Below are 23694 nucleotides of genomic sequence, written 5' to 3'. Positions count from 1 at the left end.
AAAAAAAAAAAAAAAAAAAAAAAAAAAAAAAAAAAAAATTTCATTTTGCAGCTTTTAGATAGTGTTTCTTTTCCCCATTCCGTCTATCAGTCTTCCAATTACCTAGTTCATTGCTCTAAGCAATTGTTGACTAGGCATCAAATTTGCATTTATAAAGGGACAACTCTTAGGTGGAACAAAAAAATTATATTTCATAAGCACAGAAATAAGATATTAGGCCTAAATATTGCATCAAATCAAGGGAAAAAAAAACTACTCAAATAAAAGTTCACTTAAGACACAATGGCCCGAAAAGCACCTTAAACAAAGGTATGATTTATTATGTAAATTTAAAAGAATGATAAGAGTTTCTAATATACATAGGAAGACACCTTTAATAATGGAGATTTCCTTTATACATGTCAATTTATTTTACAAAAGAGTTTCAAGATAGCCAATTAAATGGCCAACCAGAAAGGTATATTTTAGTTCATTAAGTTGTTCTTTTTAACTTAGCTACTGTTTCTGAGCTAAAATTACTAAGCTCAGGGTAATGGATACAGCCCATTAAGAATGAGGGCCAAGAAGCCAATGCCTGTGCCTGGCTTCTGCATGGATAGATCTGAACAAGAAGCAAACCTATTTTAGTTGAAGGCCTACCTTTTGTAAACACTTTATCTAAGATAGCTTTCTTTTCACCTTTGGGGTGGGATAGTAACTAAGCCAAAAGGTTAACAGATTTAATTTTTCTTGTCAATTAATCACTTAAGCTTTTTATTTGCCTTTCATAAAATTTTCAAATAAAAATATTGAAATCTTTTTAGAAGCTTCTGCCTATCAATAGATATCCTTAGGTGAGACTCATTTGGGAGCCCTCATTTTCAAATGCATTTCTTCAGTGCATATTGTTCATTTGGAACATTTCACTCTGACTTATCTTTAGTAAGATTTCACCATTTCTGTAAGATTTTGCTGCTTCTGAGATCTAATACTTATGCATGTATAAGCCAGAAGGAACTCAGTTCTTCAGAAATTAAGGATTCCATTTTTACCTCAAATATTAACTTTGGCTCTCAGTTTCCCTTAGCCAATAACTTTTTTCCCTACCTAAGCACACAATAAAAATGAAACAAGGGAGTAGAACACAAAAATCCCTGTGAAGTTCCAAAAGCCAAATTTTACAACCCTGCAATATTGTCATTTACTACCAATTTTTTCTGACCCAGACGGATATAAGAGACCCCTAACTGGACCCAAGCCAGTTTATTATTGGATCCAATCCGATCCTTGACCCAGTCCAGTTCCTGTCACAATTTCCAAACCCAGTTTACATCAGAAACTTGCTCAAAAAAACTTGGAGAGCTCAAAACACAAATCCAGGGGGCTTCAGAATCCGAGGGATAACTCAAGTATGATTCCCAGTTGCTCCAAGAGTGCAATGGACACAACGGGCCTGGCAGGTACCTCACTTGGTCACTCAGCCCTCCTGGGGGTCATTAGAAGCTCTACCTTGGATCTCACTGACACCATCTATTAAAAGAAAAACTTTAGCTGAATTAAGTTTACAGAGTTTAATTGAGCAACGAATGATTTGCAAATCAAGCAACCTCTCAAGCCAGAGCAGGCTTAGAGACTCCAGAGCAGCCACTTGGTGGAAGAAGACTTATGAACAGAAAAAGGAAAGTGACATGCAGAAAAAAGGAGTGAGGTACAGAAACAGCTGAATTGGTTATAGATTGCCTGATTTGAACATGGTTTGAACAGTTGCCCGTCTTTGGCCAAAACTTAGTAATTGGCACCAGAGTAAGCTACATCTGTTTACATCTTCATTTAGGTTAGAGTTCACTATGTACAGACAAATCTTTAGGCTGAACTTAAAATATGTAAGGAGGCAGCTTTAGGCTAAATTTGATTTAACAAATGCAACCTCCTTTTCTGTAAGGTCACTCTCAAAATTGTGAATATTGGTTTCTGTATCCATTGTAATATTTTCCTTTAACAAAGCTCTTTGTGTTTATTTTCCTATAAAAGTGTGATTATAGATCATTCACGCTCCTAAAACTTCCCGGGTGAAGAGATGCAATTCCTCTTCAATTACCAATTTGGTAACTTTCCAAACTCATTCTGCTGAAACTCCAAAAGCTCACTTTAAAGAAAATGCTTGAGCAGTGGATGTTAACGTCTTTTGAAGCTAAATTTACCTTGAGATTGTTTCTCTGCATTAACACAGGCATCTTTTGAGTAAAGAAACTTCTTTAAGAAAAAATCATTTGGCGTTTTATAATTGTTATCCTGATTTTCATGGGGTCTAAACCCATAAACTCAAATGTCCTTTTCCTTATTTAACATGATTTCTACTCTGTATCATTATAAAACTGAGATTTGTGTTAATGAACTTTCATCATGGGAAGCTTCTATGAAGAGTAGGAATACAGGTGTAATGTTGGCTCATACATTCTTAAGTAACTCATAAGAGCTCATCTTTACTGAGTCCTGGCACAATGCTGAGGAAAGGGATCCTCACCTCAACCCTAGGAGGTTGGTTTTATGACCTCTGTTCTGCAGATGAGGAAACTGAGAGGTTCTAAGAAGACAACTAAGGCCTCTAAGGGGAAATGGCTGTTGAATGATGGCCAGGGTTTGATTCCTAGTCTGGGCCAGACCCCAAAGTTTGTTTTTCTGACTCCTCCCGCTTCTGGATTTATGCCACCACTCCCCACAAGTAACCAAGAAGCACCCCCTTCCACACCCTTGCAGCTGTCCATTTTTTCATGCCTTTAGAATGAGGATTAATGGTGGCTAATATGGAGTTTGCCAGTCCCCAAGGCACTTACGGCACCACTCACAGGACAAATAACTGCCCCAAGACAGGGAGGAAAAGTTTTCAAGGGAGGGCATCTGCCCAGCTCCCAACAGAGCCCTGGTTCTCTCCTGAAGTTAGCAAGGCTTTAATAGTGACTATTAGGATTCCTTTTTGAAACCCAATACGCTTGACAGATGATCCTGGCTTCAGGCCTCTCTTGAGTTTCCACATGGCTGGGATTACTTAAACTGCAGTGACAATTCAGGGATTTGTCTGTTTCCAAGCACACTGTGAAATGGAAAGTTTGTTGGCCCCTCCCACCCCTACCCCACCCCACTACCTCCCTTCTTTTTTAATCCCTGGCCGAGGATGCAGTTACAGGATCTACTGCCACCAAAGCAGAGCAGGGTCCCTTGTTTGTGTTCAGCTGTGGGGCTGTGTGCAAGCCAATGGGGAACACGTGAATTCAGTTCGCTGCATCCAGCACCGTCGCAGGTTTTTCTGGACACTGTTTCAGAGCCTTGGATTTTCTTCCCCGGGAAGTTTGGTTTGCACAGGACTGCACGCTGTTTAGCTTGGATGCAAAGACAGAAACAAAGCTTCATCATGCCACCCGGGGTCTGCTTTATAGCTCTCTATGAAGAGAAAAATCTATTTACCATGGTTGGAGACAAGAACGTTGCCTTGAGGCTAAAGGGCAGATTCCCCAGGAGACGTTGGAAGGATTTACTTTTAGTGTAAACTTTGCTTTGCTTCAAAGCTTGTACTTTTGGAAATTTCAGATTTCACTGTGTATATGTGAAGCCCAGTCCAGCTTCTTTCAAGAATCAACCTGCACTTCCCCGAAGTCCTGATTCCTGTATTCATTCTTCAGTCGAGCCCCTTCCATCTGCAGTCAGGGGAAGGATAGGCATATTTTCTTCTGAAATCCTTCCCGAACTGCTATTTTCTTCTTTTTAGTGCCCAAACACTAAAAACATAATGGTAGAGAGAGAAGTACATGTATCAAAATCAACAAGAAGTCCAAGTCCTGAGTGTGGCTTTGAGGGTTTTTGTTTTTCTTCTAAGTGAACACTCTGTTTTTGTTCTTATAAAGTTAAGGTAAAAATTGAGATGTATCCACTTCCTTATTTGTTAATTCAATCAACATATATTAAACAAGTCAGTCTGTGAGCTGTGTCTTGAGAATCCTCGGACACGTGCTGGCATGAGAGGGAACACGGGCACACACGCAGAGGAGAAAGACACGTGGAATAAACAACCGTAATAACTGCAAAGAGAGCAGTGAGGGGACTTGTGTGCAGGATGGGCACCAGCAGTGTTCTCCATCATGGGTTCATGTGCAGCGTCTGTCATCAAGAGGTGGAATCCATTTCCCCTCCCCTGGAACCTGGGCTGCCCAGACTTTTGGCCAACAGGATTCGGCAGAAGAGCAAATGTGCTACCTCTGAGCCAAGACCTCAGGAGGCGTTACAGCTATCATGTTCACCCTGTTGGAGGTTAGACCTGAGGTGGAGACCCAGGCTAGAGCATTGACTAGTGAGAGGTCACGTGGGAAGAGAGAAGACACGCAGATGAGGATGGAGCCACCCCAGCCGACACCACACGGAAGATTGATATGCCTTCCCTGTTGCCCCCTGCCCAGACCCTGAAGCACAGCCTTACAGGCAACAAGAACGTGTGGTTTTGAGCCACTGTGTTTTGGGGTGGTTTGTTATACAGCCAACTGATAACTAAAGCAATACTGAGAGTAACCTATGTAATATGGAGTAAAGGGAAAATATGATGAATGCTGCATGGTTCATCTGGAATGTCTCCCTGAGGCTGTGATGTGCACTGTGATGGCAAAACACCTTATCAAAAGTTGCTATTGTCAAGCTTCCAACTCAGGAAACTCATTCGTGTACAGCAGCAGCGCATCCCCATGCTGACAACACAACAGGTGCTGTGCTAGGCACCTCACACTCACTCATTCAGGACTCTCAGCGCCCTCCCGAGGCAGGTGTGTGAACATCATCTCTGTTCTACCAGTGGGAAAACAGACTGGCGGGAGTGCGTGTGGGGACTGGGGTTTGAGGAACTTGTCCACAGTCACACAGCTCGTGAGTGACATGACAAGGAATCACTTCCGGGCATTCCAGCACCATTATTAGGGTTTTTGTCTCCACATGTCTCTCTGCCTGGAGATGGCTCAGGACAGGAGCCCTGGCTTTGCCCCTTAAAGATTCAGTGGGCCTTTGGTAAGCCGTTTAGCTGCTCTAGGCCCAGCTGTCAAATCTGTGAAAGCAGGGAGTTGGATAAGATCAATGATTTTCAAAGCTTGAGCCCTGGCGCTAGAGGGGGCCACTGGGACCAGGAGAGGATGGGGGTAGCACCTTCTGTTTCTCCCTTGCTTGGCCGGAGGCAGCTCTCCTTGTAGCTGATTTACATAGTGGGAGGTACTTAAGAGTTATTTTGAGGAGAGTGTTCTGCTGATGAAGACATATTTGAGAACCACAGACCTGGATGACCACCAGGGTCCTGTGATTCTGCAACCTGATAGGCTGGGCCTCAGCGGCCCAGTCCCTCACCTACAGAGCTGGTCTTTTTAATGGATCAGGAAGCACCCAGTCTAGGAGGCTGGACACGGCTCTCACTCTGCCCGCGGCTCTGTGGCTTTCAGGCCCCCTTCTCCCTTGGAGCCCCTGTCTCCTTCCTCTTCTCCTTTCCCACTGAGCTCCTGCTTCAATTTAGTGCCAGTGTTCCTCCCCATTATCCTGGCAGTGCTGGTCTTGAACTAGGTACAATTTCCTAACTAATGAGGAAAAGCAGGCCTTGTGGGCATTGCTGGTATTGCTCACATCTCACAGCTTAACTTTGATGGCCCGTTGTGTGGGAGGGTGAGCAGGAAAACCAAGACCAAAACCCCGTACATGCCTGGCAAGGATGGGAAGACATAGGGGCTGAGGGAGACCTGTTGGGCCCCAAATGGACACAAACTGGGCTAGGACTGGGGAGAACCAAATTCCCTTGGCTCCGACACTCATCCTCATGTGGCTTCAGGCAAGTCACCTTTACAAGGCAAAGATAATCCTATCTGTTCTTTCTTCATCATAGAATAGTTATAAAGATTAAATGAAAATAGGCCGAAGTTGAATACTGCATATGCATGTAAAACATCATTATCTCTAAATGATAACTGTATATTATGTAGAGAAAATTTATTTCGTGAAGCTGTGGCCTTCTTTGTTTTCTCTTATTATTTTTTGGCAAGAGAGAAAAACAGGACAAAGTGACAAATATTAATCTTTTTTCTAATACTCTCTTAATAAAAGACAAGTCCTAAATTATTTTGCTGCACAGAAAAGAAGTAATCAATTTGGTATTATAATATTCAAACAAAAGGTCAATAGTCAGTGATTCTCCTTTTCTTTTCAAGAAAAGCCTTTGGAAGTTCTTCCCTCCAGTAACCTGGCAAGTAAGGTGTTCAGAGCATCTGAACGGACCCTGGAGATGGCCCTAGTCAGCAACAGTGGATGGGAGAGTGGCTGGCCATAGAAGTGGACTGTGTTTCATGGGACAAAACGCGGATGACAGATCCCGCAGTAGGGACACTAACACCCTGTTTTGACAGAGCAAGTCAGAAAGCATCGGCCTTCTGTGTTTTCTGAGGAATTCTGCTGGAGGAAAGGCCCAGGACCTCAAGGCCGGCATCTGCTGAGGTAAGAATGCTCATCTGAGAGAAGATAAAGCTAAGGAAGTTTGTGTTGGATGTTGCAACTGGGACACGTGTTTCTTGGCGGAGAGCAGCACCTGCAGAAGTGCAGTTACACTCACCAAACCCCTGCGGAAACAGCAAAAGCTGGAACGAGAGCCCGCTACTTTGAGGTTCGCCTCCCGCTGACATGTTTTCCTATGGTTCGAGCAGAAACTTCACGTGTCCTGGAGCTGACAAGAAGGGTGTTTTTCTGCTTTCATCACAGTTGTCTAAGGGACCAGTGACAGACGAGGACCCCAGGCCCAGAACAAGTTTTGGGAGGGGCTATGCGAGTATCTGGTTCCCCAGCCCTGGTGCGGTGGAGGTCTAAGCACGTGGCATCCTTCAAAGTCAGTTTGCTCTCCTATCCCACCTGCAGGGCTGACTGCAGTGCCTGCTACATAGTTTACAAACATATAAAAAATTTTATATATATGCTTTCACTGTGCCAAAAAGCTTTTCTTTTTCTATTCTGGACTCTGAAATACTTTATCATTTTTAAGGAAAAAATGTAGATATGGAAAGTTCAAAATACCCCTGCCCTACTTCCTGTGCTGCCTCTTTAAGGCCGTGCCTGTGCTTCCCCCAGGCTCAGAGGAGCTGCTGCACTGGGGAGAAATGTCCCCAGAGAAGCACTGTGTGAGGTCAGCAAATACTAGAAAAGAATGGAGACATTTTCCTTTACTTCTTGTATTTTGCTTTTTAACATATTTTTTTCCCCCAAATTGGGGGACTTTTTAAACATCGGCACAGGCTGTAAAATACCCTTAATTAAAGTTTTGTTAAAAGAATAATTTTGGACAAATTAAATTTAATGGGCAAAGAATGATTCATGAACAGGGCAGCTCTGAGAATAGGCAGATTTGTGGACAGAACATGGAAGTGAGGCATGGGGCTGCTCCCCTCGTTAGAGCCCAGTCTCAGCCTTATTTGGGTGTGGTCTGATCAGCAGGTCATGCCTGACCGAAGCTAGGCTGCTGTGATTGGCTGAGACTCAGTTATTGGTTTCTTTGAGTAGAATAGTAGTTGTGGTTTTTGCATTGTTGGAATTTGCCATTTGATATTGGAATACATTCTTAAATAAATGTTATGTTATACATCATTTTGATGGGCACTTCTCACTTTATTTATTTTTTTGCTAATACTTATTACTTGCTGTTTATTTTAGACTATGGAAATGATGTTAGACAAAAAACAATTTTTTTTTTTAGACCAACTCTTGCTCTGTCACTCAGGCTGGAGTGCAGTGGCATGATCTCTGCTCACTGCAACCTCTGCCTCTTGAGTTCAAGCAATTCTTCCGCCTCAGTCTCCAAAGTAGCTGGGACTACAGGTGCGCAGCACCACACCCAGCTAATTTTTGTATTTTAATAGAGATGGAATTTCACCATATTGGCCAGGCTGGTCTCGAACTCCTGACCTCGTGATCCATCCACCTCGGCCTCCCAAAGTGCTGGGATTACAGGCATGAGCCACCGTGCCAAAAAGCAAGTTTGTGCGATATTCTTACTAGAGTTCAAAATGGGTCGGAACATCAACAACACATTTGGTCCAGGAACTGCTAACAAATGTACAGTGCACCAGAGGTTCAAAAAGTTTTGCAAAGGAGATGAGAGCCTTGAAGATGAGGAGTATAGTGGCTGGCTAGCAGAAGTTGACGACGACCAACTGAGAGCAATCATCGAAGTTGATCCTCTTACAACTACGTGAGAAGTTGCTGAAGAACTCAACATCAGCCATTCTACAGTCATTTGGCATTTGAAGCAAATTGGAAAGGTGAAAAAGCTCTGTAAGTGGGTGCCTCACGAGCTGAGGGAAATTTTTAAAAATTGTCGTTTTGAAGTGTTGTCTTCTCTTATTCTATGCAACAATAATGAGCCATTTGTCAATCGGATTGTGACATGCGACGAAAAGTGGATTTTATACAACAACGAAGAATGACCAGCTCCATGATTGACCCAAGAAGAAGATCCAAAGCACTTCTCAAAGGCAAACTTGCACTAAAAAAGGTCATGGTCACTGTGTGGTGGCGTGCTGCCGGTCTGACCCACTACAGCTTTCTGAATCCCAATGAAACCATTATATCTGAGAAGTATCCTCAGCAGATCGATGAGACGCACTGAAAACTGCAATGCCTGCAGCCAGCATTGGTCAACAGAAAGGGCCTAATTCTTCTCCATGACAATGCCCAACCACACATGGCACAACCAACGCTTCAAAAGTTGAACGAATTGAGTACAAAGTTTTCCCTCACTATTTACCTGACCCCTCGCCAACTGACTACCATGTCTTCAAGCATCTTGACAAATTTTTGCAGGGAAAACACTTCCACAACCAGCAGGATGCAGAAAATGCTTTCCAAGAGTTTGTTGAATCCCTAATCTAGGATTTTTATGCTACAGGAATAAACAAACTTATTTCTCATTGGCAAAAATGTGTTGATTGTAATGTTCCTATTTTGACTAATAAAGATGTGTTTGGGCCTAGTTATAGTGATATAAAATTCATAGTCCAAACCACAATTACTTTTGCACCAACCAAATAGAAAAGCACCCTCCTACATTAGGCTGTCAGATCCTTTATGTATTAAGTTAGGGGGTAACCCACAATAGGGAGACAGCCTCAGGCCTAATGTAGTTTAGTTACAGTTTCAACATTGGAATACAGTTGTACTGATTAGTTTGAAGCCTCTTCTCTCTGAAAATGAAACAGATACATTCACATAGACAGATGCCATTCCCCTGGAAGCTGGCAGGCACTGGGCTTCGCTGCCATGCGGGCAATTTCCATAAGACATCTTGTTTCTATAAGACACATCAGTGTCCCAAAGCTATGGAAGAGCACCAAAAGCTGAAAGGCACCAGAGCCATTAGGGGGAAGAGAACTGCCTCTGCCATGTGCTTGCCTCAAGGTAGCTCCTAAAATTGATGTGTTGAGTTTCATGGATGTCTAGCAGGGCTCACTGTGTACTGGGGCCTCATCACAGCACTTTGTAAATGTGACCTCAACCCCCATAACAATCTCACAAGGCAGGTCCTGCTATTATCTTCAGTTCGGAAGAGGAAATCTAGGCATGGAGAGGCTAAAAACCTTGCCCAAGGACACACTGCTCCTAAGTGGCTGAGCCAGGGGTTTGGCCCAGAGGCATCTCTTTTAAGAGGCATCACATCATGGTGTTGACAAGCAAAGTCCAAAATAAGAACATGCGCTTTCTGAAAACATGCACGTCATGGGAAAGGCTTCTAAGAGGGTGGAAGTCAGTGCTAAGCAGAGATAACCCCTGTCAGAATCTTTTCATTATGTAGTGTCAGCTATGACTTCCCATCACCACCATAGAGGCCACCATCTCAAAAAGAGTGCTAAGTGACCAGCAACACCAGTAGTAGGGAGAGTAAATCTCTTAAGGAGAGAAACCTCAGGTCTTTGTCTCTTTTTAGGGTAAAAAAAGGAGGAAGAATTGGCAAAGTAGGGTCTGGGGAAGGCTTGGTTTCATTATATTCTGAATCCTCAGCCAAAAGAGTCTCTATGACTGTTATTGCTGTCAAACGGAAGGTTATTTCTTTGTTATTTAACCTTGTTCTTCCACAAGACATGAGAGGCTACACTGCGGTGTTAGGTTTGAGCTCTAACCACATCTTTATCACCTGGTGCACATTCCTCACCTTGTGGTCCTGCTGATCCCAAATAGTGGTGCTTCCCAGGCTTTTCTCCTGCACGGAGAGCCCTGTAAATGCAGAATTCTCTAAGGTGAACAACATTCTGGTTTGTCCTGGACCGGGTGATGGACTGAAGGGGTTCTGGGTACAACAGACCTTTGGTGCAAAAACTGGGAAAGTCCTGGACAAACTAGGGTGAGCTCTAAGAAGTGCTCCTAACTGTTTCTTCGTCAATGGCAATGGATTTATAGCTGTTAATCTGTGTCCTCTAACCTTAGCCCACTTGTGACAAGTACTATAACAAGTACATATCAACTACTTAGTTGGAGGAAGTAATCCCTCTCTGGTATCAGGCCATATCCACCCAGGCTCTTGAACCGTTTGAAGACATGTTGACTTGGTTGAAAGTGGAGCAGACAAGCACTCCTGACAGAAGGCTCTATTTCACAGCTGCCTCACTGCATGTAGCCCTCTGCAACTTGCCATAGGTACCAGGTAGATGGCATGCAATAAAACGAGCATCCTTCACTCAGCCCAGCTTTCCCTATAGCTCACCTCTCAGCCCACTCATTGCTTTTCATTCTATGAGTAGAGCAAAGTGCACCTCCACTGTCTTGCCGTAAGACTCCCAGGTATGGGAACCCTGGAAGTGAATCACAGGGTGTTGTCTGATTCCAGTCTACAGAGTGAGTTTGAAAGTGTTCCCTTCTCTACAATGTTCTGGAAGAGTTTGTGCAGACCTAGCATTATTTCCTCCTTAAAGGTTTGGTGTAATTTACGAGTGAAGCTGTCTGTGTCTGTAGTTTTCTTCATGGGGATGTTTTTAACTAAAAATTTAATGTTTTTGAAAGACATAAGGCTTTTCAGGTTTTCTATTTGTTCTTGAGTGAGTTTTGGATATTTGTGTCTTTCAAATAATTTCTTTATTTCATCTAAATTTTCAAATTTATTGGCATAAAGTTGTTGAAAACATTCCATAATTATCCTCTTAATATCTGTAGATGCTGTAGTGATGTCACCTCTCTCATTCCTGATATTAGGAATTTGTGTCTTTTTTTTTTCTTATCAGACTGGTTAGGGTTTATCAGCTTTATTAACCTTCTCGAAGAACCAACTTTTCATTTCATTGATTTTCTATACATTTTTCCTATTTCTATTTTATTGATTTGTGCTCTAATCTTAATTATTTCCTGACTTCTCCTTAATTGGGGTTTAATTTGCTCTCCTCTTTCTCTAGTTTCTTAAGGTAGAAGCTGAGATCATTTGAGACCATTCCTGTTTTCTAAGACAGGTGTTTTAGTGCCATAATTTGCTGCTTTATCTGTATCCCCCAAATTTTGTATGTCATTTTAATTTTTATTTGGTTGAAAGTAGTTTCTAATATTTCTTTTTATAACTTCTTGGACAATTGGTTATTTAGAAGTGTGTTACTTAGTTTCCAAATAGTTGATGATTTTCCACATGAGTTTCTTTATTGATTCTAATTTAATTCCACGTGGTCAGAAAATATGCTATCTGTTACTTGAATTCTTGTTAATTAGTTGAGATTTTTTATGGATGAGGAAAATGGTCTACCTTGGTCTATTTGTTCTGTGTGTCCTTGAAACAAATGTATATTTTGCTCTTTGGGGCTGATACATTCTATTACTGTCTAGAAGGTTAATTTGGCTGACAATGTTGTTTAAGTCTTTTATAGTCTTCCTTATTTTTCTCTCCACTTGTTCTGTGCTATTAGGAGGGATACTGAAATCTCCGAGCATAATTTTGGATTTGTCTATTTCTTCTTTTTAGTTCTATTTGTTTGTTAGTTCTATTTGTTTTTCTTCATGTATTTTGAAGCTCTGTTAGTAAGTGCATAAACATTTAGGATGTTATATCATCTTAATTATTTGGCCTTTTACCATTATGAAATTGCCCTCTTTATTTCTGTTAATAGTCTTCTAAAATGAATTTTGTTTGATATTCAGCCTTCTCTTGATTAGTGTCAGCATGATATGTCTTTTTCTAGCCTTTTACTTATAACCTATTTGTATATTTGAAGCATATTTCTTGTAGGCAACATACAGTCTGGCCTTGCTATTTTATCTATTCTGACGGCTTCTGCCTTTTAATCAAGGCAAGACTTTTCTGAGCACTCTACCCAATGCCTCAGAATTATGAACTTTTTATCTGACTGGTAGAACAGCACTATTATTCATCCTGTATGAACCCCAGGTACTGCCTTCTCTAATCCTGTTGGATGTTTCCTTTGCTTTGCCTTCTGTATTTTTCTTACATGCATGAGCTAATCACTCTCTAACCCACAGAGCTCTCAGCTTCTCTCTGTGGAGCTCTCTCCTCTCTAGTCTCTGCACTGTGAGGTTCAGCCACTCTGATCTCCCTGGACTCTCAGCTCCAACCTCTTCACTCAGGGTTTTCACCAGGCTCCACCTGGGATCCCCCTTCCTGTCCTATGTCCTGAAAACTTTTTCAAGGCAGTGAGCCAGGGCAATTACAGGGTTCACCTCATTTGTTTCCTATTTCTCAGGGACTACTATCTTTCACTACCCAGTGCCCAGTGTCTTGAAAACAATGGCTTCATATACTTTGCATGGTTTTCCAGTTGTTTCAAGTGGGACGGTAAACCTTGCCCCTGTTACTCCATTTCGATTGGAAGGAGAACTCCCAAGCAAAAAGGAGTCTTTCCCTCTGAAGTGAGCAGAGGTTGAGCCCAGAGGTTCAGAGGTTGAATCTGGAAGGCATTTGGGTGAGTTTTCCTGTATTTGATTTTGATGGGATGGTATGTTATTATTTTTAAAGCAGGTTTGAAGTGTTTATAAATTAATTAGACCACTTAATTATTAGCTATTTTCATCCTTTTTAAGACTTTCTGTGATTCCTCTTTTCCGTGGAATTTAGAAAAGATCTAAAACCATGGGAAAATAAATTAGTTTTTACACAACCTTCAACACACAAAATAGCAAAATCTAAGAGCACTTGGAAAGCATTTGAGCCCATTCTGGATGCATCTTTTTCATCTTGTAATCATAAATTAAACCCACTATCTTGTAGAACTGCTGACAAAACCCACAACAGAACAAATTGCACATATAATTTTAAATCGAAGGGATATAATTGTATTGGCAATGTTCTGTATATATAAGGATTGTCTCCAAATGGAAAATTAGAAAGTTAAGCCCTGCCCCTATAGGAATAGTAAAAGCTGAATTTGCTGTAGGTTCTCTCCTATCCCTGTTGAAGAATGAAAATGTCTCGTGACTTTATAAGGACCCCAGCAATCAGCTTTGCTGCTGTAGGAGGTGGCATGGCTCCTTTGTCTCTGAGACAAGCCAGGGAAGTTTCAGGTAACAGATGCTCAGCACACCTCACTGGAGAGGCCAGAAGGGTACTTCCAATGGGAGTAAATGGCTTGTCATTAGGAAGATCAAACATCCATAGAAGTCCAGGAAATTGGAAATAAGGAGGGTCTATGTTAGGAGAAGTGACAGAAACAGAAAAATGACACTGAGCTGCCAGAGAACGCCCATGCATGTTGCCTGCAATGAGGCCCAGACCTCCATTTTAACTCACTCCAATTTCTTTTGTTGTTGGAAGTTAGACTGTAAACATACTGTCTCCAAGGGTGTTTTAACTGCTCAGAACATGTGTTTGATTTAATGAGGCACCAGGACCCAGCCATCTTCCAACTTAGCCTTCCACAGAGCACGATGTTCATACGGCCAATCTGGATCATTCATTTCAAATCAAAACAGAAGAGAAAAGATCAAACAGTGGGTGAGGCCTTATGACGACCCTCGTCCGAGAAGGCTGAAGTATTATTCCAGCAGGAAAACATACAGTTTCTGTTGTCCTGCTGTTCAACAGTATCCAAGTCAACTTTCCTTCCCTGCCCACAAAATGCACCAGTTTCTAGGAGTGGATGTTCATGGAGGCCAGTCCTAGAGAGGGATGGAGCAGGGTCTCGGATGGGTGCTTTACTTTTAAATCTAAAAGGAAAGCATGAGAGGCTAGAACATGGAAACAATCACGAAGACTAACAAGGAATCTACTTGGGGTACATTTTTTATTGTGTTAGACGCCTAGAGCAGTCCCTTTACTGAAGCCTGGGAGATCTGCTAGCAGTGGCAGTGTGTGTTTCCCTCCTTCTGTGGTTGCTGCTGGTGGCCTTGGACTGCTCTGTGCTGGAACCTTCTTCAGCGATTCTAGATACACTTGGTCACAGCTCAGCTCTCACTCCTTGCCTCCTCCATCCTGCTTTTGCTCCTTAATGTCTGTGTCAACAGAAGTGGTTGAATCCAATGGGTTACCACCCTCCTTGAGACCACAGTCATGGCACCACCAAAGGCACCCAGCAGAGTGGCTCTCCGGTAACTCATGCTGAGCTTTGTGCCATGTGTCACACCCATCTGGTTAAACGATTTAACTACTTAATTGAACAAAACTGATGGATAACATGAGATGGAAATACACTCAGATTGCTTGTGGCCAATCCTTTCCCCTAACCGAAATACCAGTTCATAATCCTCATTGAAACCAACTCAGTACTCATTTGATTATTCCAGACATGAACTGAAGTGGTTGGCAGGAGAAAGCATAAATCAGCAATAAATAAAATGATACCTTGTGGAAATCTCACTAAAGAGTCATCTTTGGGTTAAAACAGAGACATATTGATGTTTTGAGTGCTTTCAAAAATGCTGACGAGAAGGACCCAAATTGGGAATAAGTTCTCTATATAGTGAATAATGCTATAGAGAATACAGCAAAAGTTGTAAAATTAGAACTAAGAAGAATGAGTATTTGACTTAAAGACCTGAAGTGGAAGTTTTACTGGTGTGATTCCCAGCTTGACAACACAAAACACATTTCAGGATATCCCTGTCTGCCCCCACCCATATACCCCATTGAGTCAGAAATGGGGCAATGTCAAAGAACAACACTTTAAAGTTAATTTGTACTTCACTCATCCCAACAGCATCTACATACACATGGAAATATCATCAGCAGTATTTATTGTCCCTATGGACTTATGGACCCCTTGCTCTGCTCCCAGCATTGAACCATTGCTCAATGTTTGGGAAACACTTGCCCACTATGTGCAATATCAATGATGCCCCAAAGGCTAAGTCTGGGAGGAAGTGAAGCCTTTGAGATACTGCTATTGTTTATATGATCACTGGTGACAGAAACCATTGATTCTGACTTAGGGTCCAACTCAAAAGAAAATCATTCCTAGAGATACAAGGTTTCATTTTTGTCAGATGACTGTGGTTAATCTTCACTTGACAGTCTTTAAAAAAAAATTCTCATAAATCAAAGATAACAAGGAATCGTAATTTCTTTAGGCAGTTAATAACAAACAACTAGGTTTCCAGATCAAATATGAATGGAAATTACATCTCTAGGAGAAATTCACTTATTCCAAATCCGAGCTTTTCCAGGTTTGTGTTAGTCTGGACAATCTTAGGCCGTTTTACAAGGGCTACCATCAATATTTTTGCCTGGGAATAGCTCTTATTAAATGGGCTTTGTCAATTATTTAATGTTTTTAAAAATTAAAACACCGGTTTTAACTTTCACCTGTTTCAATATCTCATATTCAACATGAAAACACATAAAGCACCCTCACCTTGCCTGCACGTGTGGATTTATGAAGTAACAGCACAACCTCTGGTTGGTCTGCTTTATGGTTCTTGAAAAGCTGGATAGGAATGGCCGGTATGTGCCCTAAACCACACTAGGCCCTCTGGACAAGTAAGACATTGGCCGCAGGAAAACTCCCAGAGTCCAGGAAGAGGCCAGGGTTACCTGTGTGCATTTGACAGTGGAGTTATCTGCACTGTAAGGCCAGGTGCGGTCACCCCTCTGAGGTCAGGAGGCTTTATTGAGGGCAGCTGAACCACCTCAGGGGCTCCAGCCTCCTGTCCTGGCCAGCGACTTGCTGGACTCCAGTGGGTGTAAAATGCCCATTGCATAGGTGATCTGTCCTTCTGGGGTCAACTACATCGAGGCCATTGGGAACGCAATAAAGAAGGTCCCTTGGGGAGGAAAAATGTTGTCTCTGTATCCCCTAGGGTGGGGACTTGTCGATGACTGAAGACAGAGAGCTCTAGAATGGCAGGGGATGAGAGTCGCATACAGGAAAGCGGGTTGGAGAGGAGGGAAGGGGCGGCCCACCTGTGGTCACCACGTGCAGCCCCTGCCTCCCGGCAGGAGAGGATCAGCATCAGGTGAGTCCAGGGCGAGTGCGAGGAGGAGAAGGCCCAGCTCGTCTGCGCCCTGCGGGGAGGGAAGACCCTGCCCAGGACAAGGCGCCGGCGCTGAGGGATTTGGGGGTGCAGCAGCTTGGCAGCCCCTCGCCCCCGCTCCTCCCAGCTGTGCTCCTGGGTGCGAGGCTGCCGCGCCCGCCAGGGGCTCCCAGGAATGCCGATCCCGCGAAGCGGCCACAGGGAGCCTCCGGGACTGGCTTGTGAGCTCCGGGAAGGCCCAGAAGGAGGGAAAAGTCACTGTCCCTAGATTGTTCAAGTCACTGTCCCTAGATTGTTCATGTGACTGTGACCCTCTTCTACCACCAGCAGTAAGAACCTAGGATGCTCTGTTTGCCACCAACACATGCCTGTGGCCCTGCTAGCACTGTCGCCTGTCCTGTCCTATTTCTCTAGGGAGCATCTGGGCAGCAAGTAACCTGGCGCCAGGAACAAGGCGGAAGCCTGATGCTGTTACTTCTGCATGCAAATCCTTCGCGGTTTTTCCGGTTCCTTGCAGCTTTAGCCGGGTGGGCGCAACGCCCTGGGGAGCGCCTCTTCCAGGCAGGAGCTCCCGTGGCGCGCCCACCCCCACATCCCCACGATGCTCCCAGGGACAGGAGCACCGGAATTTTCGGCATATCCTGGACACACACCCTGAGCTCAGGGAGGCAGGGGCACCTTGGTTCAAATCCATGGAAACAAGAACAGGCCAGGAAGGAAGGCCTGGGCCTTTGGGCATGGTACCTGAGGTACACAGGAAGATTCCGGGGAACTGGGATCTTTTTTGTTGTTGTTGTTGTTGTTATAGCTGCACAATTCCATTCATTCTTCTTCTAAAACCACAGTATTTCAGGATTAAAAAAAATAAAAACTGTTAAGCCATCTAGCCAACCTTCCTGATTTCACAGATTAGGAAATCGTGGCCCGTAGAGGTTAACCACTTATGGTGGGGAGGGGGTTACACAGCAATTTAGTGGCAGAGCTGGGATTAGAACCTGTGTCTCTCTTGTCTAGTTGTAGGGCTCTTCCCAGCTTATCCTGTGTTCAGAGCCACTGTTCTTCCCAACTAGGTCAGTGTCTCCAGGGACCAGATTCCCATTTGTTCCCACAGGCCTGGGGCAGCACCAGGTGGAACATGAAGATGGGGACTCAACCCTGCTGCACCTCTGTTCCATTTACAGAATTCAGAATCTGTGCCTGCTTTTGGGCACCCCATCCCTGCTCCATCCCTACTTGTTCCTCATCCATTCCTCCCAATCCTGGGACGACCTACCCTGGCATCATCGTCAGCTGACGGTTTGTGATGTTTGCAGTCTCACACAGACTCCACAGAGCCACATGTGTCCTGCACACATGGACGCACAGGTGTGTGCACCTCTGATGCCAAGAGGGCGTAGCCTCCGTGGCTGAACCATGGCCCTACTGGGCAGACGCATTGGGAACAGTTCGCCTGGCACATCAGTGCTGGTCTGTCCTCGCCCCTTCTGTTCTCAGAGCCACATTCCAGGCCCAGCCTAGCCAGCATCTGGGGGCCCTCATGACGCTAGACCAGGGCCAGCACAGCACCTTCATGGAATGAGGGAAACCTGTCCCCTGCAGTGGATGGTTTAAATGCACCACATCTGTGTACCTGAATGAGAAAAAGGCTGCCAGCAGCTCCATGCCAGGGCTCAGGGCTCAGCAGAGCTGGGTGGGCTTCAGCCCTCGGGTACCCCTACCAGATAGAGTCTGCCCAAGCTCGTGCAGACCCCTCCAGTAACATGGTCTTTCTTTTCCTCCCTCCTCCCCAGAACATGGGATAAGAGAATAAAAGTGGGCTCAGGCCTGTAATCCCAGCACTTTGGGAGGCCAAGGTGGGCAGATCATGAGGTCAGGAGTTTGAGATCCGCCTGGCCCATGTGGTGAAAACTCATCTCTCCTAAAAATACAAAAATTAGCTGGGCGTGGTGGTAGATGCCTGTAATTCCAGCTACTTAGGAGGCTGAGGCAAGAGAATTGTTTGAACCCGGGAGGCAGAGGGTGCAGTGAGCCGAGATCACACCGTTGTACTCCAGCCTGGGCGATAGGGCAAGACTCCATCTCAAAAAAAAAAAAAAAAAAAAAGTGAGATTAATTAGTGAAGGAAAAACAGTAAAAACAACAGGAATATGGAGGCAATGATTCAAAAGATGACAACCCCTAATTCCAATGATGGGACATGATTTCCAACTCTGACAGAAGCATCCTTTAATCACGCACTTACGACAAGCCACTAGGAATCGGCACAACTCAGGCACACAAATCTGTGAACAAGAAAACACAGGGCAATCTGTTTTCTCTTTTCAGGCAAGACCTTAGGAGCTCTGTTTATAAGTATTTTGAGGCTTCCTGCAGTCACGGAGTTGCTGTTCTTTCCCATAGTAAGGCCACAAGGTAAATACGTTTCCTTCTTTACTCTCTGGCCCGGCAGGAGATTGCCTCTGCTCGTAAAATCATCTGTAATCTCTTCAGCAGGGAGGGTTCTTCCATGGCTTAGGGTCTTCTTTCCTTCCAAACTGGTCCCCACCTCCCAGCCCCCATATCACATGGGCATCTCGCCTTTGCTGGCCTGATGACCCCTTCTGGTTAAACTTCCCTGGCAGCCGGCTGAGGTGCAACCTCCTGTATCTGGACATGAGCTCTGGGCTTTGTCCCTGCCCCTGTCACAGCCAGCCAGCAGCAAGCCAGACAGCCTGGTAAATAGGGCAGTGGAAATTCAGCTGACGAGTGGAGGGTTTCCAACATAAATTTCCCTTTTCCCACCACAATTTTATAGAACTTTGCAAAGATGCACATCAGCACTTTTGCAAGTTGGCTCTCTTCTGAAAAGCATCAAGCTTGTCAAAGCTTTAACTTTTTATGTTGTTATTTCAAATGGTTTGATCAATGATCAAGCACATGATGTCCCTGTAACCCTATCCTAGGCCATAAGAAGAGGGTTTGAATACCAGGGTTTTAGAAAAGTCTGTTTGCCACATCAAGGAGAGTTTTATGTAACCCTTAGTACATTTTCTCTTTATCCTGACATCTCATTGCTATTTTTTTTTTTTTTTAGTATATTGGAGTACATTTAAATTCTGGCTAGACAAGCCAACATTTCTGTAAATCGTCTTTCTGCCCTCTGTTAATAAGTGAATCTCCAGCAGAGAGGACTGTCTTGGTTAGCTGACAACTCCTACGCAGTGGGACTGAAGTAAGAAAATGTTATTAACAAAGTGACAGCCCTAGGTGAAAGTGCAAGAAGTTCTAGCAAATTCCAAAGATATTTTATAGGCTCTTGATCTCATTAGGCTCTCTTTTGCAAAGGAAACTTACTGGGCAGTTTCTTAACTTCCTGTACTTCTCAGACTAAACTCAGAGCATTCACAAAGGCAAATTGGCTTCATTGACTTGATTTTAAACCCTTTCCAGTGAATCAAACAGTAATGAATGTCTAAAATACACGTCAGAATCAACACTGGGAACTTTTCTAACTTACAATGTTTTCTTAGTTATGTGCCAAAATAAAACCTTGCCAAGAGGAATTATTTTGATTTAGAGATATGACTGATCTTACACAATTTGAGCTCTTTGAGAGCAAAACTGATATGTGATTATCTTTATATTTAAACATCTCAAAAAGTAGATTTTGTAACTGAATGGAACCTAATACCAAGGACTTGACAGCCTCTCCAGGCCCTAAGAGGCCACAGCATGCCCCCGGCCTTGGCTCTTACAGCTGCCCCTGCTAGGAGGATTCTGCCTGCCCCACACCCCAGCTGCTGGGGGAGTGCCTCCTCATCTCTCAAGACTCATCTTTCCAAACTCTTTCTTTAGCCTCTTCCATTCATTGCACCCCCTGGCCCCCTGCACACACTCCAGTACTATTGATCATCCTTTCTATCAAATTCCCACTGCATCTTATACATCCTCATCTCCTCACAAGGGACACTTCATTGCACTTACAGATGTATGCGTAGATTCCACTTTCTCCACCAGGGTTTCGCAAACTCCGCACTGCTGACATTTGGAGCCAGATGACTCTTTGCTGTAGCATCCTGTACACTGTGAGGTATTTAGCAGCATTCTGGCCCCTGCTGCTGGATGCCACTAGGAACCCTTCCCCAGTAGTGACAGCCAAGTCTGTTAGCCATTGTTACATATCCTCTGGGAGGCAGAATTGTCCTCACTGGAAACCACTGTGCTAGACTCAAAGCTCATGAGGGGTATGGCAATGATTTATTTCTCTTTAAATTCTTAGCACTTAGCTGAATTCTTTCTATGTATTAGACATTCAGTATTTTTTGAATTTTGAGAATCAAGTGAATTAATACATGCAATACAGTATGAATATTCAGCAAACCTTAACTATGTGACTACTATTATCTGGAACTATGGCCCATCTCAGCAATAGGCAGTGATTATAATGCTGACTTTATAACTTTCTGGTGAAATTAAATGTGCAGGGTGGGTGTTCAGCTGCTGTGGTGTGTGGTTGTGTCCACTTTGAACTTGGGCTGTCCTCTGAGATGGGTCATAATCTTTGAAACCCCAACTAAAGCTCTGGACCTGTGTCCACAGGTTTATGCTAGACCTGGTAATTCTGGCCTCCAGACCTTTATTAGGTGCTAACTTTAGTTACTAGAGCTTGCTTCTGCTTCTGCCTGCAGGCCTGGCCTAGGTCTCTGCCACTCTACTTCTTGCCTATCTTGATTTCTAGAAAGCCCAGACCCCTTACCTGTTGTAAACCTCCACCACCATCTCTCTCTTCTTGTCTCAGTCACACCTGTTAAGCTAGCCCATGACCCAGGGGGACTTGTTTCGCCATTCTCTGGGCCATGTAATTAGGTTATCTTCAAACTGCCCAAAAACCAGCAAGATCTCACACATTCACCCTGGCCTGGTGTATATCACACTAAAGACAGCCTGCTGAGAGGAAACTGTTCCTTGGAACAGTTGAATTTGGGACTCTATGCCATGTGAAGTTCAGCCTGACTGATACTTTGACTCTCCCACTGCTTTAGTGTTGGGAGAACATCACTCATCACAGAATTCAGTGAGTTGTAAATTATCAACAGTGGTGACTTAATTGACAATTGCTGTGTTATAATGTTGTTATCACTTATATTAGGGTTCTCTAGACGGACAGAACTACTAAAACAGAACTGATAAAGGGGAGTATATTAAGGAGTATTAACTCACACAATCACAATGTGGGGTGCCACAATAGGCCGTCTGCAAGCCGAGGAGCAAGGAAGCCAGTCCGTGTTCCAAAGCTGAAGAACCGGGAGTCCGATGTTCAAGGGCAGGTAGCATCCAGTATGGGAGAAAGATGTAGGCTTGGAGGCTAAGTCACTCTAGTCTTTTCATGTTCTTCTGCCTGCTTTATTCTGGCTGCACTGGCAGCTGATTAGATTGTGCCCACCCAGATTGAGGGTGGGTCTGCTTCTCCCAGTCCACTGACTCAAATGTTAATCTCCTTTGGCAACACCCTCACAGATACACCAGGGACAATACTTTGCATCCTTCAATCTAATCAAGTTGGTACTCAATATTAACCATCACATCAATATAGCAGTTCCTCGGTAACTATGGTCCTTTTGAGACCCAGGATAATGTAGGAAAGACAAGACTCTGACTGGTAGCTTGGGTAATATCAGCCTCCTGGTAATATAGGTTGCCCCTGTTAGGCTGGCAATGTGGCCCCTATTCAGAGCAAGTTTAACATACATACATACATCCTATTATAAGGAGTATGCTACGAGCAGAGATCAGAAAAGCTAATCTGTAAATGGGACTTTTACCCTCAGTAGTATTTCCCAAGCTTGGCTGCTCATTTATTTGTTTCCTTGACCTTCACTCGGTCACTTACCGATCCATTCATTTATTTGTTCACTCAACAGACATTTATTCAATACTAGCATGTGCCAGGCACCCCATGCTACAGAGTCAGGGAAGCAGTGCTTAAGCCAAACTCTGGCAGACAAGGAGGAGTCCACTAGGCAAGATGTCAAAATAGCACAGGCAGCTTAAAAACAGACTCTAGGACTTACCCTCCAGTGTTCTAATTCAAAAGGTCTTAAGGTGGGCCTAAAGGTAGATTTCCTAAAAGCACACTTGAGGGCTACTTTCAGCTGTATGGACCTTAAAGGAGGGAAGGCCCTATGGTCCTGGAATGGCCCAGTGCCCTGAGAAGGTCAAGCGGGGTGCTGGAGAACTGTCAACATGTCACTCTGAGGCCAGGCGAAGGGAACGCAAGTTAGAATAAGTCTGGTACATTCACCAGCCTCAAAACTCCTCTTCCTAAGCTGGAAGGCCAATGTATGCTAATTCTCTTTTACTCTGCCCCTTTTTAAAGATAATTATCATTCAAAAAATAAACATGAAAGGATTTGAATGTTAATCTCCTCCAGCACAGGTTAAAGATGGTGATGCAGGTTTCTAGTCCTGTTGGATTTTGGCCAAACTCAGTTATCTGGATGGACTTTTTGCCACTTACATGCCCAGCCAAGGTCCTAGATTCCCTATAGCCGATTCCATTTCTTCAGAATCCCTGGGCTTTGAAAATTCATTGTGAATGTTTTTCCCAAGAGAGATGTCCCAGATTGCATTTAGTTATTTAGGAACAAGCAATTAAAAAGCAGGATGGCGTTCAATGATTTAATTTGCATTTTTTTCTTGTATGACTCCAACTTCAAATCCAGCAGGCCCGAATCCATAAACAGTCGAAGTTAGTAACCTATAAACACCTCCAGCTCTCCCCAGTTAAGTCAAGGCCCATGCAACTCTAGACTCTGGGATGCAAGAACCACATCAGCAGATATTTCTTCTTCTATCATTTGAACATAAAGATTTTGTTTCTTATTTATAAAAATTGTTTCACATTTACATATACCAGCTTTAAATAAGTGTTAGCCAAACAGTGAGTTTCAGAGGCCCAAACTCAGAACTCGATGGCTCAAGGAGGTGCAGGAGCCAATTAATCAATTTCACGGCATTATAATAAACTCAGACCTTGGGAAGGCTTTTAATGTGTTACTCAACTGACGTCAAGAAGAAAATGTCAAAATACTAAAAACAGACTGGAGTTAAAAATCTAGCCTCCAATTCCACGAGAAGTTTATTCATCCCTCTCATTTTATACACACAGAGGTGATCTCACAGCATCACATGGCAGTGAGAGCAAAACGAAATAAAATCAACCAGGCAGGCGGCACAGAAGTTCCAAAAACAGACCCTCATGAATGAGTGGGGAAGTAAGCCACCCTAAATGGA

The sequence above is a fragment of the Piliocolobus tephrosceles genome, chromosome 5 (assembly GCF_002776525.5).
Source record: "Piliocolobus tephrosceles isolate RC106 chromosome 5, ASM277652v3, whole genome shotgun sequence".
Lineage (NCBI taxonomy): Eukaryota > Metazoa > Chordata > Mammalia > Primates > Cercopithecidae > Piliocolobus > Piliocolobus tephrosceles.
This window is presented reverse-complemented; position numbering follows the sequence as displayed.